General features: G+C 46.8%; 1 long non-coding RNA gene across 1 annotated transcript; it reads left to right on the forward strand.

Moving 5' to 3' along the window:
• The first annotated feature begins 449 nt into the window (after nucleotides 1-449).
• LOC125705799 (uncharacterized) lies at nucleotides 450-2,737 on the forward strand. The gene is made up of 3 exons (XR_007381692.1): nucleotides 450-699; nucleotides 2,418-2,499; nucleotides 2,615-2,737. It is a non-coding gene; the product is annotated as an uncharacterized LOC125705799 (long non-coding RNA).
• Nucleotides 2,738-18,948: the final 16,211 nt, after the last annotated feature.

Here is an 18,948-nt window from a genome sequence, read left to right on the forward strand (position 1 = left end):
AGAATTCACAGTAGAACAGCACCCTCTGCAGGAAAATCAAGAAAACACACCATCCACTATAAACCAATGAAAAAGATATAAACCAGCTGAAAAGATGACAATACATGATAATCATCTTTATGATAATCACTCACGTTGTTTACTGGCGGTTTTAGTGGTAACATTCGTATGCAAATAGTAATACAGTGGTACCTGTACCCACGAGCGTCTGAAGCCACGAGTAACTTGAGTCACGAGCATTTTTATTTAATAAAATCTCGCTGTACCCACGAGCAATGTTTGGAGTCACGAGCGGTACCGCGAGCCCGCCCGCCTAGTCATCTCATTGTTTTTTTTTTTTTTTTTTTTGTCATTGTTTTTTTTTTTAGTCTAATGTAATAATGTTACAAGCTTTAAAGCTTAATGAAAAGAACAGATGAACAGTTACCAGTAACTTGAGTTAAAAAATATCTATCAAACTGAAACGCACAGTTAAATGGAACAAAAAGACACAATACGATTTCTTTTGATTGCTTCAGCTAGCTCATTCTCTCAGCTGTTTTGTTTCCGCGATATGCCACCAGAGTGGTTCCATGATACATATGTTTACATCCACTCTTGTAAATGTATGATTTATATATATAAAAGGCTCCCTAAAGGTAAAACAGTCCTTAATGTAAGATACGTACGTACAGATGTGCGTTACAATACCGGAAAGAGGTAAGTAACCTTCCAACATAAGCTGATTGCTGTATCGTAAGAAATTTTTCGTAAATTTGTGATAGCACTGATACTTTGCCTGTTTTTCTACATTTGTATTAGTAACATAATTTACTGTAATATTTAGGCTTGTTTTTCAATGTTTTATTGATAGCAACAATTTTTTATGCTCGCTGTAGGCTACGCCGAGCAACCTAGCCTACGGGACTTGGCCTCTTTCGTGTACGGCCATAGCGCAGTTTTGTTATGCATTTAAAGATGAAAGTGTGTCTAATATGCCGAAAAATATTATATTCTCAATTAATACTACTTATATTGTCACTAAAAGCTCAATTATTGTGCCTATAAATGTTTTGTATGGGGGTATTTTGGGGCCGGAAAACCAATGAATCCCTTTCCCATTATTCCTTATGGGAAAAATTGTTTGTACCCACGAGAAATTGTAGACACGAGCTGTGTCTTCAAACCAATTACGTTCGTGGGTACAGACATCACTGTACTGACATGATTCTATGATATTTCACCCATGCATCTGGACATAATGTTATGATTAATCCCCTATTCAAAAGTTTAATTGAACAGTTTCTTTCCAAAGTAAACTGAAAAAAATTATTAAAAAAAGGAAAACTCATCAATACTGGAACTGAGAGATCTGCAGCACTAAGAAAAGTTCTATTTTTCTGAAGATATTTTAAGTGAGGATTCAAAAGAGCGCCCGTTTGTGCAAGAGATAGAAACCTCAAGCTTAAATCTAGGAAGAGAAATCAATCTCTTTTCCATAATATACCCAAATTCCAGAGACTCATGTGGAAGATCAGTACAGTAGACAGCAGCAAACAGCAGAGTATCTTTGTTAGTTCTGCGGGGAGCATAAACATCATAAAAATGTAAGATCATTGAACTTTCATTTCAGTACTTCAGTTATACTGTAAAAATAAATCTAAAGGTGGAGTCAATGAGTGTGACACCGCAGGGGGATTTCAAACAAATAATAGCAGGCTGTCCGTTCAACCAGCTGAGCAGAACCACACATTTGCAGCCAGGATGGAATTTGAAAGTCTGGTCCTTCGGCCATTCAACCTGCCCGCAGCATGGAGCTGCTTATAAACCTTTTGATACCCAGGTGTATCGTTTCATCTGTCAGAAAACTTTTGCACTATTCAGGCTTACACTCTGGAAAAGATACCATTGGCACACCTGTGAGTCTCATTTATTCTGTGAGCGAGAGAGGCCTCTCGAGTATTTTATTGTTCTTCATGCACTATGGGGCATTATAGAGTATGTAACACAGCATAAATTAAAAGTCAGAAATAAAAATCTGAAAAAAAAAGACATAGCTGGTTTTTTTCCTCCCTTCTGGTATAAATTAATTTTTTTTATTCGTCTTTGCCCAGAGAGTCGTACAGACTGTATAAAAGTTGCATGAAAGTTAATATATCGATCACTGCTGTAGTATATGAGAATTTCACAGGCTGTAAATGCAACTCTGCATTTTCCATTTACTGAGATTTATAACACGACTGGTCTGACCCAAGCTTCAGTGTTATGATTGTGGCATACGGTAATTCGGATGTTTGTTTTTTTTAACCCAGGCACTCTCATGGTTTAAATGATGCTCATTTCCAAGTGTCTTAGTACATTTCATTTAAAAATAAAAATCTAGTTAGACAAATTGAGGTGTTGGTGTTTGTATACTCATGTGTGTTTTACATTAATAGGAGGCCCAGATTCACTCTCTCCAGTCTGCCAACTCCACTCCACTCTCCCATCTTAGATTGACACCCTCATGTGTGAGCAAAGGTGACTGCACTGACCTCAACTCTCCAAGGATTCCATATATCTTAAAGATCTGCATCCTACTCAACTACACTGTCAAAAACCCTTACAGCAGCTGATATATTGTGTTTCTTCACAGCCCAGCAGATGGTGCAGTGGTTAAGAAAGCAACCAAAAATGAGAAACCACCACAGTACATCTGCTAGTCTGAATATGTTTGTAAGAAATGGCCTAATCAGGGTGCCAAACAGAAGCATGTGACGCAGCGTTTTATTAGGAACAGAGCTTAAGCGGCCTTATCAGAAAAAGCACAGCAAAGGAAAACCAAGAAAAGCAAGAAAAGTCACTGGTGTGAGACCTAGGATGACCATCAGTGTATGAGCAAGACCACTCAGGTGCAAGAGAAAAGAAAAGACAAGTCTTTGCAGTACATATCAGCAAGGAACAGACAAACCAACATGCAAGACCCTCATAGTTACTCCAAGAAAGCCACACCCTTCCCTGTACAACACTGCAAAATAAAATTATTAATTGCATTAGGTAAACAGATATTATAAAGCAAAAAGAGTAAACATGCAAAAAAAATCATATTTATATAGCACGATCCACTGCTCCACTTCATTCATACATCTTAAATAACACCCATCTCCAGTAGGCTTCCTACATTCCTACGTTCAAACAATTGTCCACTATTTCAATAACTGGGCACTGAAAAATGACTGCTTGCAAATTACATTACCAAACGTAAGGAGTGATGCAAAATGTCAGTAGAGCTAAGCAGAATCTTAGATTTGAAGAAAAAAAGCCAATATCTCTCTGAGCAGAGGTCAGGATGAAATGAGGGCCATCTCGTATGCTTCCTCCAAGGTAAGATGAATAATGAATGGGCCAGCTCTGGACACAGAAAGGGACCATTAATATTTTAATACTCTTCCAACTAATTTAACCTCCCATTCCCAAGTCCCAACAGTTACCCAGAACTGTTGCTGCTTACAATCTGCAGAATGTATAAACACAGAGAGGCACATGCAAACCAGCATGGGCCACCCTGTCTAAGCTGCACATATTAAATCCCAGCACTTTCATGCTGAAGAAGCCTACCATTGTATTTATGTTTTTCTGAATGTTGCAAATCAGGGGACTGTTGCAGATTCGTGGTCTCAGGTGGTTCCCCAAATCATGAACATCAACAACAGGAAAACAGCGATTGTGTGGTCAGTGGGCATCAGGATCGTGAGATGAAACCAGCCAGGAACAGTATAAAAATTATTAATCTTCATCACACCCAGTAAAGGCTCAGATTCCCCATAATGTTCTTCACGCAGTTCCTCCACCTTGAAAAAGACGTGGACAAATCAGTAATCTGGATGCCTGGACCTACCAATTTTTAATTATAGACAACTAAACTATACTCTCAAAAAGCCTGGTGGACAACCAGATGTTTTAGGCCATTGGATCCCACAATTAGATTATCAAAAGAATTAGATATAACATCACTAAAAAAAAGTCATTATTCAGCTCTCACATTTAACAGGAGCTGCTGTGCTGTGCAAGAAAGTGAGTCAAATCAACAGGTCTAATGCAGATAACAATACTATTGCTAGCTAGTTTTAAAACAATTATGATGTTATGATGAAATGGCACAATAACATATTAATATCAAATGGATAGTGCAATTTCTTTACAAGCTAAATAGAAATTTTAGTAACCCTGGATATTGTAGCAGACAGTACAATAACAAGGCCACAAAAATAAAGTAGTAAGACAAAGTGTGAATTTTTCCAAAAAAGCTAATACATATTTTCACTAGTTAAGCTTAAAATAACATGATGTCTAACTTCATACAGCAAATGGAACTTCCAACTTTCTTGTTAGGATGGAATCATAGAGAAATGGTGCAGGGAGAATGGACAAGCGGAGTTAGAGACTGAACACACTGCTTCATTATGGTTTTTGAAGAAGAAGAGAGGACCACACCAGCACCTTCAACACAACATGGACCCCAGTAATCAAAACGAACTATATTTACAATTAGTAATGACAAACTATGACAAAAAGCAATGGAAAAGGATTTGTCAAATGGACTGGGAAAACTTCCAGCTGCTCGAATAGGGAAGATATTCCACAAGCCAATGACCAAAGTGATGACAACAGGGAAGCAGCAGCATCAGATCCAAATGAGTGAATTACAGTGTCATACATAGAACGCATCCAGAAACAACAAATAAAAGTAGTTCTTTATTTTCAGTTAATTTTACCACTGAACCAATTGAAAGGCACAATGACAATGAAACAAACACCAACTGGCTAAGGTATATTTGCAATGTCAGACTACGAGGGTTTGAAAATGAGGTCCCTCTTCAACAAAGCTTATGCATTTGCAAAGAAACCTCTGGCTGGTTGTGACATATTGTGTGCAGTGCAGATGAAAAATAAGCATGACTTAGGCACAGACGATTTATCAAGAAAAGCATGCACACTTTGTTGAATGTACTGTAGAAAAAAATAATTGATTTGGCAGAGCAGCTGAAACATGTTAAGTAGATTTGTCCTGTTTTGGCTGATGTCTCAAGTGAACAGGAAACATTTTAAGGTATATCAATGAACATGGTGAACCTGTTACTAAGCAAAATCAAACGTTGAAGCAACAGGAATTCTAGACACTGGCCAGGGATCCTAGATAACTGGCCTTTAAGAAAAGTTGTTTGGCACCAGTCAGTTCCTGTATTTATTTAGCTCTAACTGGTTGCAATGGTATGGGGGTAATGGTTGCAAACAGGAGCAGACTCCAAAAGAGAAAGATTAGGGTCAGAACACTTCACTGGCTTAATTATAAACTTAAACTTGGAATTCTTGTACCTTACTGAGTTTGAGAAAAGTACAAAAAACAAGATGTATCACTACTTAGCAAAAAGGATAAGTCGTGAATCTTTGAATGAAAAAAAGATTGCAAGATATGGAGATACTGAGTCAGCCAGGTGGTTGTCATTGAAACTGGGAGCTGTAACACTACTTAAAATTCATTTGACTGCAGCCTGCGTTCAGTTGGAGCATATGAGCGATAGCGAAATGTTGAGGAGGTGGTAAGGGTCAGGAAACAATCTCTTCAGTCAGATTTGCTCATTTTTTTAAATAAGACAAGATTTCGTAACTGCTGTCATAGAAGTTTTACCTGAAGCTCTCAAACTCTTCAAGGAAGCATTACTTGATCTGAAAGAGAGTGGCAGAGTCATTTCAGACCTATAAGCTACAGCGTTCACAAGGACAAGGGGGACAGCAAAGGGCAGATTACACCTTAGCATAACACTGATATCGACATTTAGTGTTCAGTCTGTGGGATTTACAAGAGTTCCAAAAACAAAATCTCGGAATGTGAATTTTCTTTTTCTATGTATAAAATTTGTTTCCGAAAAGATTATACTTGTTTATATTGTGGTTCTGGATGGAATGCCAAAGAACAATTTTGTGAAAAGTTTTTTTTTGTGTTGTGTGTACAGCATCCCCCCCCCCCAAAAAAAAAAAAACAACACCTTGAAAGTTGGGCTATCCAGTAATGCCCCTCACACATCTCAGACACCCAGTAATACCCCTCACACCATCTCAAACACCCAGTAATGCCCCTTACACATCTCAGACACCCAGTAATGCCCCTTACACATCTCAGACACCCAGTAATGCCCCTTACACATCTCAGACACCCAGTAATGCCCCTTACACATCTCAGACACCCAGTAATGCCCCTTACACATCTCAGACACCCAGTAATGCCCCTTACACATCTCAGACACCCAGTAATGCCCCTTACACATCTCAGACACCCAGTAATGCCCCTTACACATCTCAGACACCCAGTAATACCCCTCACACCATCTCAAACACCCAGTAATGCCCCTCACACCATCTCAGACACCCAGTAATGCCCCTCACACATCTCAGACACCCAGTAATGCCCCTCATACATCTCAGATACCCTGTAATGTCCCTCCCACCATCTCAGATATCCAGGAATGCCCCTCCCACCATCTCAGACATCCAGTAATGCCCCTTCCACCATCTCAGATGCCCAGTAATGCCCCTCACACCATGTCAGACACCCAGTAATACCCCTCACACATCTCAGACACCCAGTAATGCCCCTTACACCATCTCAGATACCCAGTAATGCCCCTCACACCATGTCAGACACCCAGTAATAACCCTCACACCATGTCAGACACCCAGTAATACCCCTCACAAATCTCAGATACCCAGTAATGCCCCTCACACATCTCAGATACCCAGTAATGCCCCTTACACATCTCAGACACCCAGTAATGCCCATAACACATCTCAGACACCCAGTAATGCCCATAACACATCTCAGACACCCAGTAATACCCCTCACACCATCTCAAACACCCAGTAATGCCCCTCACACCATCTCAGACACCCAGTAATGCCCCTCATACATCTCAGATACCCTGTAATGTCCCTCCCACCATCTCAGATATCCAGGAATGCCCCTCCCACCATCTCAGACGTCCAGTAATGCCCCTTCCACCATCTCAGATGCCCAGTAATGCCCCTCACACCATGTCAGACACCCAGTAATACCCCTCACACATCTCAGACACCCAGTAATGCCCCTTACACCATCTCAGATACCCAGTAATGCCCCTCACACCATGTCAGACACCCAGTAATAACCCTCACACCATGTCAGACACCCAGTAATACCCCTCACAAATCTCAGATACCCAGTAATGCCCCTCACACATCTCAGATACCCAGTAATGCCCCTTACACATCTCAGACACCCAGTAATGCCCATAACACATCTCAGACACCCAGTAATGCCCATAACACATCTCAGACACCCAGTAATACCCCTCACACCATCTCAAACACCCAGTAATGCCCCTCACACCATCTCAGACACCCAGTAATGCCCCTCACACATCTCAGACACCCAGTAATGCCCCTCATACATCTCAGATACCCTGTAATGTCCCTCCCACCATCTCAGATATCCAGGAATGCCCCTCCCACCATCTCAGACGTCCAGTAATGCCCCTTCCACCATCTCAGATGCCCAGTAATGCCCCTCACACCATGTCAGACACCCAGTAATACCCCTCACACATCTCAGACACCCAGTAATGCCCCTTACACCATCTCAGATACCCAGTAATGCCCCTCACACCATGTCAGACACCCAGTAATAACCCTCACACCATGTCAGACACCCAGTAATACCCCTCACAAATCTCAGATACCCAGTAATGCCCCTCACACATCTCAGATACCCAGTAATGCCCCTCACACATCTCAGATACCCAGTAATGCCCCTCACACCATCTCAGACACCCAGTAATGCCCCTTACACCATCTCAGACACCCAGTAATATCCCTCACAAATCTCAGATACCCAAAAATGCCCCTCACACATCTCAGATACCCAGTAATGCCCATTACACATCTCAGACACCCAGTAATGCCCCTCCCACCATCTCAGACACCCAGTAATACCCCTCACGTAATCTCAGATACCCAGTAATGCCCCTCACGTAATCTCAGATACCCAGTAATGCCCCTCACATAATCTCAGATACCCAGTAATGCGCCTCACACATCTCAGATACCCAGTAATGCCCCTCACACATCTCAGATACCTAGTAATGCCCCTCACACATCTCAGGCACCCAGTAATGCCCCTCACACATCTCAGACACGCAGTGATGCCCCTAACACATCTCAGACACCCAGTAATACCCCTCACACCATCTCAGACACCCAGTAATGCCCCTCACACCATCTCAGACACCCAATAATGCACCTTACACATCTCAGACACCCATTAATGCCCCTCACACCATCTCAGATACCCAGTAATGCCCCTCACACATCTCAGATACCCAGTAATGCCCCTCACACCATCTCAGACACCCAGTAATGCCCCTTACACCATCTCAGACACCCAGTAATATCCCTCACAAATCTCAGATACCCAAAAATGCCCCTCACACATCTCAGATACCCAGTAATGCCCATTACACATCTCAGACACCCAGTAATGCCCCTCCCACCATCTCAGACACCCAGTAATACCCCTCACGTAATCTCAGATACCCAGTAATGCCCCTCACGTAATCTCAGATACCCAGTATTGCCCCTCACGTAATCTCAGATACCCAGTAATGCCCCTCACACATCTCAGACACCCATTAATGCCCCTCATATATCTCAGACACCCAGTAATACCCCTCACACATCTCAGACACCCAGTAATGCCCCTCATATATCTCAGACACCCAGTAATACCCCTCACACCATCTCAGACACCCAGTAATGCCCCTCACACCATCTCAGACACCCAGTAATACCCCTCACAAATCTCAGATACCCAGTAATGCCCCTCACACATCTCAGATACCTAGTAATGCCCCTCACACATCTCAGGCACCCAGTAATGCCCCTCACACATCTCAGACACGCAGTGATGCCCCTAACACATCTCAGACACCCAGTAATACCCCTCACACCATCTCAGACACCCAGTAATGCCCCTCACACCATCTCAGACACCCAGTAATGCACCTTACACATCTCAGACACCCATTAATGCCCCTCACACCATCTCAGATGCCCAGTGATGCCCCTAACACATCTCAGACACCCAGTAATTCCCCTCACACCATCTCAGACACCCAGTAATGCCCCTCACACCATCTCAGACACCCAGTAATACCCCTCACAAATCTCAGATACCCAGTAATGCCCCTCACACATCTCAGATACCTAGTAATGCCCCTCACACATCTCAGGCACCCAGTAATGCCCCTCACACATCTCAGACACCCAGTGATGCCCCTAACACATCTCAGACACCCAGTAATACCCCTCACACCAAGTCAGACACCCAGTAATGCCCCTCCTACCATTTCAGATGCCCAGTAGTGCCCCTCACACATCTCATGTACTCAGTAATGCCCCTCACACCATCTCAGACACCCAGTAATACCCCTCACGTAATCTCGGATACCCAGTAATGCCCCGCACGTAATCTCAGATACCCAGTAATGCCCCTCACACATCTCAGACACCCAGTAATGCCCCTCACACCATCTCAGACACCCAGTAATGCCCCTCACACATCTCAGACACCCAGTAATGCCCCTCATACATCTCAGATACCCTGTAATGTCCCTCCCACCATCTCAGATATCCAGTAATGCCCCTCACACATCTCAAACACCCAGGAATGCCCCTCCCACCATCTCAGACGTCCAGTAATGCCCCTTCCACCATCTCAGATGCCCAGTAATGCCCCTCACACCATGTCAGACACCCAGTAATACCCCTAACACATCTCAGACACCCAGTAATGCCCCTTACACCATCTCAGATACCCAGTAATGCCCCTCACACCATGTCAGACACCCAGTAATAACCCTCACACCATGTCAGACACCCAGTAATACCCCTCACAAATCTCAGATACCCAGTAATGCCCCTCACACATCTCAGATACCCAGTAATGCCCCTCACACATCTCAGATACCCAGTAATGCCCCTCACACCATCTCAGACACCCAGTAATGCCCCTTACACCATCTCAGACACCCAGTAATATCCCTCACAAATCTCAGATACCCAAAAATGCCCCTCACACATCTCAGATACCCAGTAATGCCCATTACACATCTCAGACACCCAGTAATGCCCCTCCCACCATCTCAGACACCCAGTAATACCCCTCACGTAATCTCAGATACCCAGTAATGCCCCTCACGTAATCTCAGATACCCAGTAATGCCCCTCACATAATCTCAGATACCCAGTAATGCGCCTCACACATCTCAGACACCCATTAATGCCCCTCATATATCTCAGACACCCAGTAATACCCCTCACACATCTCAGACACCCAGTAATGCCCCTCATATATCTCAGACACCCAGTAATGCCCCTCACACCATCTCAGACGCCCAGTAATGCCCCTAACACATCTCAGACACCCAGTAATACCCCTCACACCATCCCAGACACCCAGTAATGCCCCTCACACCATCTCAGACACCCAGTAATACCCCTCACAAATCTCAGATACCCAGTAATGCCCCTCACACATCTCAGATACCCAGTAATGCCCCTCACACATCTCAGATACCTAGTAATGCCCCTCACACATCTCAGGCACCCAGTAATGCCCCTCACACATCTCAGACACGCAGTGATGCCCCTAACACATCTCAGACACCCAGTAATACCCCTCACACCATCTCAGACACCCAGTAATGCCCCTCACACCATCTCAGACACCCAATAATGCACCTTACACATCTCAGACACCCATTAATGCCCCTCACACCATCTCAGATGCCCAGTGATGCCCCTAACACATCTCAGACACCCAGTAATACCCCTCACACCATCTCAGACACCCAGTAATGCCCCTCACACCATCTCAGACACCCAGTAATGCCCCTCACACATCTCAGACACCCAGTAATGCCCCTCATACATCTCAAACACCCAGGAATGCCCCTCCCACCATCTCAGACGTCCAGTAATGCCCCTTCCACCATCTCAGATGCCCAGTAATGCCCCTCACACCATGTCAGACACCCAGTAATACCCCTCACACATCTCAGACGCCCAGTAATGCCCCTTACACCATCTCAGATACCCAGTAATGCCCCTCACACCATGTCAGACACCCAGTAATAACCCTCACACCATGTCAGACACCCAGTAATACCCCTCACAAATCTCAGATACCCAGTAATGCCCCTCACACATCTCAGATACCCAGTAATGCCCCTCACACATCTCAGATACCCAGTAATGCCCCTAACACCATCTCAGACACCCAGTAATGCCCCTTACACCATCTCAGACACCCAGTAATATCCCTCACAAATCTCAGATACCCAAAAATGCCCCTCACACATCTCAGATACCCAGTAATGCCCATTACACATCTCAGACACCCAGTAATGCCCCTCCCACCATCTCAGACACCCAGTAATACCCCTCACGTAATCTCAGATACCCAGTAATACCCCTCACACCATCTCAGACACCCAGTAATGCCCCTCACACCATCTCAGACACCCAGTAATACCCCTCACACATCTCAGACGCCCAGTAATGCCCCTTACACCATCTCAGATACCCAGTAATGCCCCTCACACCATGTCAGACACCCAGTAATAACCCTCACACCATGTCAGACACCCAGTAATACCCCTCACAAATCTCAGATACCCAGTAATGCCCCTCACACATCTCAGATACCCAGTAATGCCCCTCACACATCTCAGATACCCAGTAATGCCCCTAACACCATCTCAGACACCCAGTAATGCCCCTTACACCATCTCAGACACCCAGTAATATCCCTCACAAATCTCAGATACCCAAAAATGCCCCTCACACATCTCAGATACCCAGTAATGCCCATTACACATCTCAGACACCCAGTAATGCCCCTCCCACCATCTCAGACACCCAGTAATACCCCTCACGTAATCTCAGATACCCAGTAATACCCCTCACACCATCTCAGACACCCAGTAATGCCCCTCACACCATCTCAGACACCCAGTAATGCACCTTACACATCTCAGACACCCATTAATGCCCCTCACACCATCTCAGATGCCCAGTGATGCCCCTAACACATCTCAGACACCCAGTAATTCCCCTCACACCATCTCAGACACCCAGTAATGCCCCTCACACCATCTCAGACACCCAGTAATGCCCCTCACACCATCTCAGATACCCAGTAATACCCCTCACACATCTCAGACACCCATTAATGCCCCTCACACCATCTCAGACGCCCAGTGATGCCCCTAACACATCTCAGACACCCAGTAATACCCCTCACACCATCTCAGACACCCAGTAATGCCCCTCACACCATCTCAGACACCCAGTAATGCCCCTCACACATCTCAGACACCCAGTAATGCTCCTCATACATCTCAGATACCCTGTAATGTCCCTCCCACCATCTCAGATATCCAGTAATGCCCCTCACACATCTCAAACACCCAGGAATGCCCCTCCCACCATCTCAGACGTCCAGTAATGCCCCTTCCACCATCTCAGATGCCCAGTAATGCCCCTCACACCATGTCAGACACCCAGTAATACCCCTCACACATCTCAGACGCCCAGTAATGCCCCTTACACCATCTCAGATGCCCAGTAATGCCCCTCACACCATGTCAGACACCCAGTAATAACCCTCACACCATGTCAGACACCCAGTAATACCCCTCACAAATCTCAGATACCCAGTAATGCCCCTCACACATCTCAGATACCCAGTAATGCCCCTCACACATCTCAGATACCCAGTAATGCCCCTCACACCATCTCAGACACCCAGTAATGCCCCTTACACCATCTCAGACACCCAGTAATATCCCTCACAAATCTCAGATACCCAAAAATGCCCCTCACACATCTCAGATACCCAGTAATGCCCATTACACATCTCAGACACCCAGTAATGCCCCTCCCACCATCTCAGACACCCAGTAATACCCCTCACGTAATCTCAGATACCCAGTAATGCCCCTCACGTAATCTCAGATACCCAGTAATGCCCCTCACGTAATCTCAGATACCCAGTAATGCCCCTCACACATCTCAGACACCCATTAATGCCCCTCATATATCTCAGACACCCAGTAATACCCCTCACACATCTCAGACACCCAGTAATGCCCCTCATATATCTCAGACACCCAGTAATACCCCTCACACCATCTCAGACACCCAGTAATGCCCCTCACACCATCTCAGACACCCAGTAATACCCCTCACAAATCTCAGATACCCAGTAATGCCCCTCACACATCTCAGATACCCAGTAATGCCCCTCACACATCTCAGATACCTAGTAATGCCCCTCACACATCTCAGGCACCCAGTAATGCCCCTCACACATCTCAGACACGCAGTGATGCCCCTAACACATCTCAGACACCCAGTAATACCCCTCACACCATCTCAGACACCCATTAATGCCCCTCACACCATCTCAGATGCCCAGTGATGCCCCTAACACATCTCAGACACCCAGTAATTCCCCTCACACCATCTCAGACACCCAGTAATGCCCCTCACACCATCTCAGACACGCAGTAATACCCCTCACAAATCTCAGATACCCAGTAATGCCCCTCACACATCTCAGATACCTAGTAATGCCCCTCATACATCTCAGGCACCCAGTAATGCCCCTCACACATCTCAGACACCCAGTGATGCCCCTAACACATCTCAGACATCCAGTAATACCCCTCACACCAAGTCAGACACCCAGTAATGCCCCTCCTACCATTTCAGATGCCCAGTAGTGCCCCTCACACATCTCATGTACTCAGTAATGCCCCTCACACCATCTCAGACACCCAGTAATACCCCTCACGTAATCTCGGATACCCAGTAATGCCCCGCACGTAATCTCAGATACCCAGTAATGCCCCTCACACATCTCAGACACCCAGTAATGCCCCTCATATATCTCAGACACCCAGTAATACCCCTCACACATCTCAGACACCCAGTAATGCCCCTCATATATCTCAGACACCCAGTAATGCCCCTCACACTATCTCAAACACCCAGTAATGCCCCTCCCACCATCTCAGACACCCAGTAATGCCCCTCCTACCCTCTCAGATGCCCAGTAGTGCCCCTCACACATCTCATATACTCAGTAATGTCCCTCACACCATGTCAGACACCCAGTAATACCTCTCACAAATCTCAGGCACCCAGTAATGCCCCTCACACCATCTCTGACGCCCAGTAATGCCCCTCACACCATCTCAGACGCCCAGTAATGCCCCCTCCCACCGAGTCAGACACCCAGTAATGCCCCTCACATCATGTCACACACCCAGTAATGTCCCTCACACATCTCAGATGCCCAGTAATGCCCCTCACGCCATGTCAGACACCCAGTAATACCCCTCACACATCTCAGACGCCCAGTAATGCCCGTTCCACCATCTCAGATCCCCAGTAATACCTCTCACACCAAGTCAGACACCCAGTAATGCCCCTCACACCACGTCAGACACCCAGTAATACCCCTCACATACCTCAGCTACCCAGTAATGCCCCTCCCACCATCTCAGATACCCAATAATGCCCCTCACACATCTCAGATACCCAGTAATGCCCCTCACACATCTCAGATACCCAGTAATGCCCCTCACACATCTCAGACACCCAGTAATGCGCCTCACACATCTCAAACACCCAGTAATACCCCTCACACCATGTCAGACACCCAGTAATGCCCCTCACACATCTAAAACACCCAGTAATGCCCCTCCCACCATCTCAGATGCCCAGTAATGCCTCTCACACCATGTCAGACACCCAGTAATACCCCTCACGTAATCTCAGATACCCAGTAATGCCCCGCACGTAATCTCAGATACCCAGTAATGCCCCTCACACATCTCAGACACCCAGTAATGCCCCTCATATATCTCAGACACCCAGTAATGCCCCTCACACTATCTCAAACACCCTGTAATGCCCCTCCCACCATCTCAAACACCCTGTAATGCCCCTCCTACCATCTCAGATGCCCAGTAGTGCCCCTCACACATCTCATATACTCAGTAATGCCCCTCACACCATCTCAGACACCCAGTAATGCCTCTCACACCATCTCAAAAACCAGGTAATGCCCCTCACACCATGTCAGACACCCAGTAATACCCCTCACAAATCTCAGACACCCAGTAATGCCCCTCACACCATCTCAGACACCCAGTAATGCCCCTCACTCCATCTCAGACGCCCAGTAATGCCCCCTCCCACCGAGTCAGACACCCAGTAATGCCCCTCACACCATGTCACTCACCCAGTAATGTCCCTCACACATCTCAGATGCCCATTAATGCCCCTCACACCAAGTCAGACAACCAGTAATGTCCCTTATCCATCTCAGACGTCCGGTAATGCCCCTTCCACTATCTCAGATGCCCAGTAATGTCCCCTTCCAACATCTCAGACGCCCAGCAATGCCCCTCACTCATCTCAGATACCCAGTAATGCCCCTCACTCATCTCAGATACCCAGGATTGCCCCTCACACATCTCAGACTGCCAGTAATGCCCCTCACACCATGTCAGACACCCAGTAATGCCCCTCACACATCTCAGATGCCCAGTATTGGCCCTCCCACCATCTCAGATACCCAGTAATGCCCCTCACACCATCTCAGATACCCAGTAATGCCCCTCACACATCGCAGATACCCAGTAATGCCCCACACACCATCTCAGATACCCAGTAATGCCCCTCACTCATCTCAGATACCCAGTATTACCCGTCACACATCTCAGACACCCAGTAATGCCCCTCACACCATGTCAGACACCCAGTAATGCCCCTCACGTAATCTCAGATACCCAGTAATGCCCCTCAGACCATGTCAGACACCCAGTAATGTTCCTCACACATCTCAGACGCCCAGTAATGCCCCTCATACCATCTCAGATGCCCAGTAATACCCCCTCCCACCGAGTCAGAAACCCAATAATGCCCCTCACACCATGTCACTCACCCAGTAATGTCCCTCACACATCTCAGATGCCCAGTAATGCCCCTCACACCATGTCAGACACCCTGTAATACCCCTCACACATATCAGATGCCCAGTAATGGCACTTCCACTATCTCAGATACCCAGTAATTACCCTCACACCATCTCAGATACCCAGTAATGCCCCTCACACATCTCAGATACCCAGTAATGCCCCTCACACATCTCAGATACCCAGTAATGCCCCTCACACAATCTCAGATACCCAGTCATGTCCCTCACTCATCTCAGATACCCAGTATTGCCCCTCACACATCTCAGACACCCAGTAATGCCCCTCACACCATGTCAGACACCCAGTAATGCCCCTCACGTAATCTCAGATACCCAGTAATGCCCCACACACCATCTCAGATACCCAGTAATGCCCCTCACTCATCTAAGATACCCAGTGTTGCCCCTCACACATCTGAGACACCCAGTAATGCCCCTCACACTCTCTCAAACACCCAGTAATGCCGCTCGCACCATCTCAGACACCCAGTAATGCCCCTCACACATCTCAGACGCCCAGTAATGCCCCTCACACATCTCAGATGCCCATTAATGCCCCTCACACCAAGTCAGACAACCAGTAATGTCCCTTATCCATCACAGACGTCCGGTAATGCCCCTTCCACTATCTCAGATGCCCAGTAATGTCCCTTTCCAACATCTCAGATGCCCAGCAATGCCCCTCACTCATCTCAGATACCCAGTAATGCACCTCACTCATCTCAGATACCCAGTATTTCCCTTCACACATCTCAGACTGCCAGTAATGCCCCTCACACCATGTCAGACACCCAGTAATGCCCCTCACACATCTCAGATGCCCAGTATTGGCCCTCCCACCATCTCAGATACCCAGTAATGCCCCTCACACCATCTCAGATACCCAGTAATGCCCCTCACACATCTCAGATACCCAGTAATGCCCCACACACCATCTCAGATACCCAGTAATTCTCCTCACTCATCTCAGATACCCAGTATTGCCCCTCACACATCTCAGACACCCAGTAATGCCCCTCACACCATGTCAGACACCCAGTAATGCCCCTCACGTAATCTCAGATACCGAGTAATGCCCCTCAGACCATCTCAGACACCCAGTAATGTTCCTCACACATCTCAGATGCCTAGTAATGCCCCTCACACCATCTCAGATGCCCAGTAATCCCCCTCCCACAGAGTCAGACACCCAATAATGCCCCTCACACCATGTCACTCACCCAGTAATGTCCCTCACACATCTCAGACGCCCAGTAATGCCCCTCACACCATGTCAGACACCCAGTAATGCCCCTCACACATCTCAGACACCCAGTAATGCCCCTCACACCATGTCAGACACCTAGTAATGCCCCTCACGTAATCTCAGATACCCAGTAATGCCCCTCACACATCTCAGACACCCAGTAATGCCCCTCACACCATCTCAGACACCCAGTAATGCCCCTCACGTAATCTCAGATGCCCAGTAATGCCCCTCACGCCATCTCAGATACCCAGTAATGCCCCTCACATATCTCAGACGTCCAGTAATGCCCCTCACACCAAGTCAGACACCCACTAATACCCCACACACACCTCAGATACCTAGTAATGCCCCTCCCACCATCTCAGACCCCCAGTAATGCTTCTCAAAGCATCTCAGATACCCAGTAATACCCCTCACACATCTCAGATACCCAGTAATTCCCCTCACATAATCTCAGACACCCAGTAATACCCCTCACACTCTCTCAAACACCCAGTAATGCCCCTCCCACCATCTCAGACACCCAATAATGCCCCTCCTACCATCTCAGATGCCCAGTAGTACCCCTCACAAATCTCATATACTCAGTAATGCCCCTCACACCATCTCAGACACCCAGTAATGCCCCTCACACATCTCAGACACCCAGTAATGCCCCTCCCACATCTCAGACACCCAATAATGCCCCTCCTACCATCTCAGATGCCCAGTAGTGCCCCTCACAAATCTCATATACTCAGTAATGCCCCTCACACCATCTCAGACACCCAGTAGTTCCCCTCCCATCATCTCAAACACCCAGTAATGCCCCTCACACATCTCAGATACCCAGTTATGCCCCTCACACCATGTCAGACACCCAGTAATGCCCCTCACACATCTCAGATGCCCATTAATGCCCCTCACACCAAGTCAGACAACCAGTAATGTCCCTTATCCATCTCAGACGTCCGGTAATGCCCCTTCCACTATCTCAGATGCCCAGTAATGTCCCCTTCAAAAATCTCCGACGCCCAGCAATGCCCCTCACTCATCTCAGATACCCAGTAATGCCCCTCACTCATCTCAGATACCCAGTATTGCCCCTCACACATCTCAGACTGCCAGTAATGCCCCTCACACCATGTCAGACACCCAGTAATGCCCCTCACACATCTCAGATGCCCAGTATTGGCCCTCCCACCATCTCAGATACCCAGTAATACCCCTCACACTATCTCAGATACCCAGTAATGCCCCTCACACATCTCAGACACCCAGTAATGCCCCTCACACCATGTCAGACAACCAGTAATGCCCCTCACGTAATCTCAGATACCCAGTAATGCCCCTCAGACCATGTCAGACACGCAGTAATGCCCCTCACACCATCTCAGACGCCCAGTAATGCCCCCTCCCACCGAGTCAGACACCCGGTAATGCCCCTCACACCATGTCACACACCCAGTAATGTCCCTCACACATCTCAGACGCCCAGTAATACCCCTCACACCATCTCAGATACCCAATAATGCCCCTCACGCATCTCAGATACCCAGTAATGCTCCTCACACCATCTCAGATACCCAGTAATGCCCTTCACACATCTCAGATACCCTGT

This window comes from Brienomyrus brachyistius, chromosome 13 (genome assembly GCF_023856365.1).
Source record: "Brienomyrus brachyistius isolate T26 chromosome 13, BBRACH_0.4, whole genome shotgun sequence".
NCBI lineage: Eukaryota > Metazoa > Chordata > Actinopteri > Osteoglossiformes > Mormyridae > Brienomyrus > Brienomyrus brachyistius.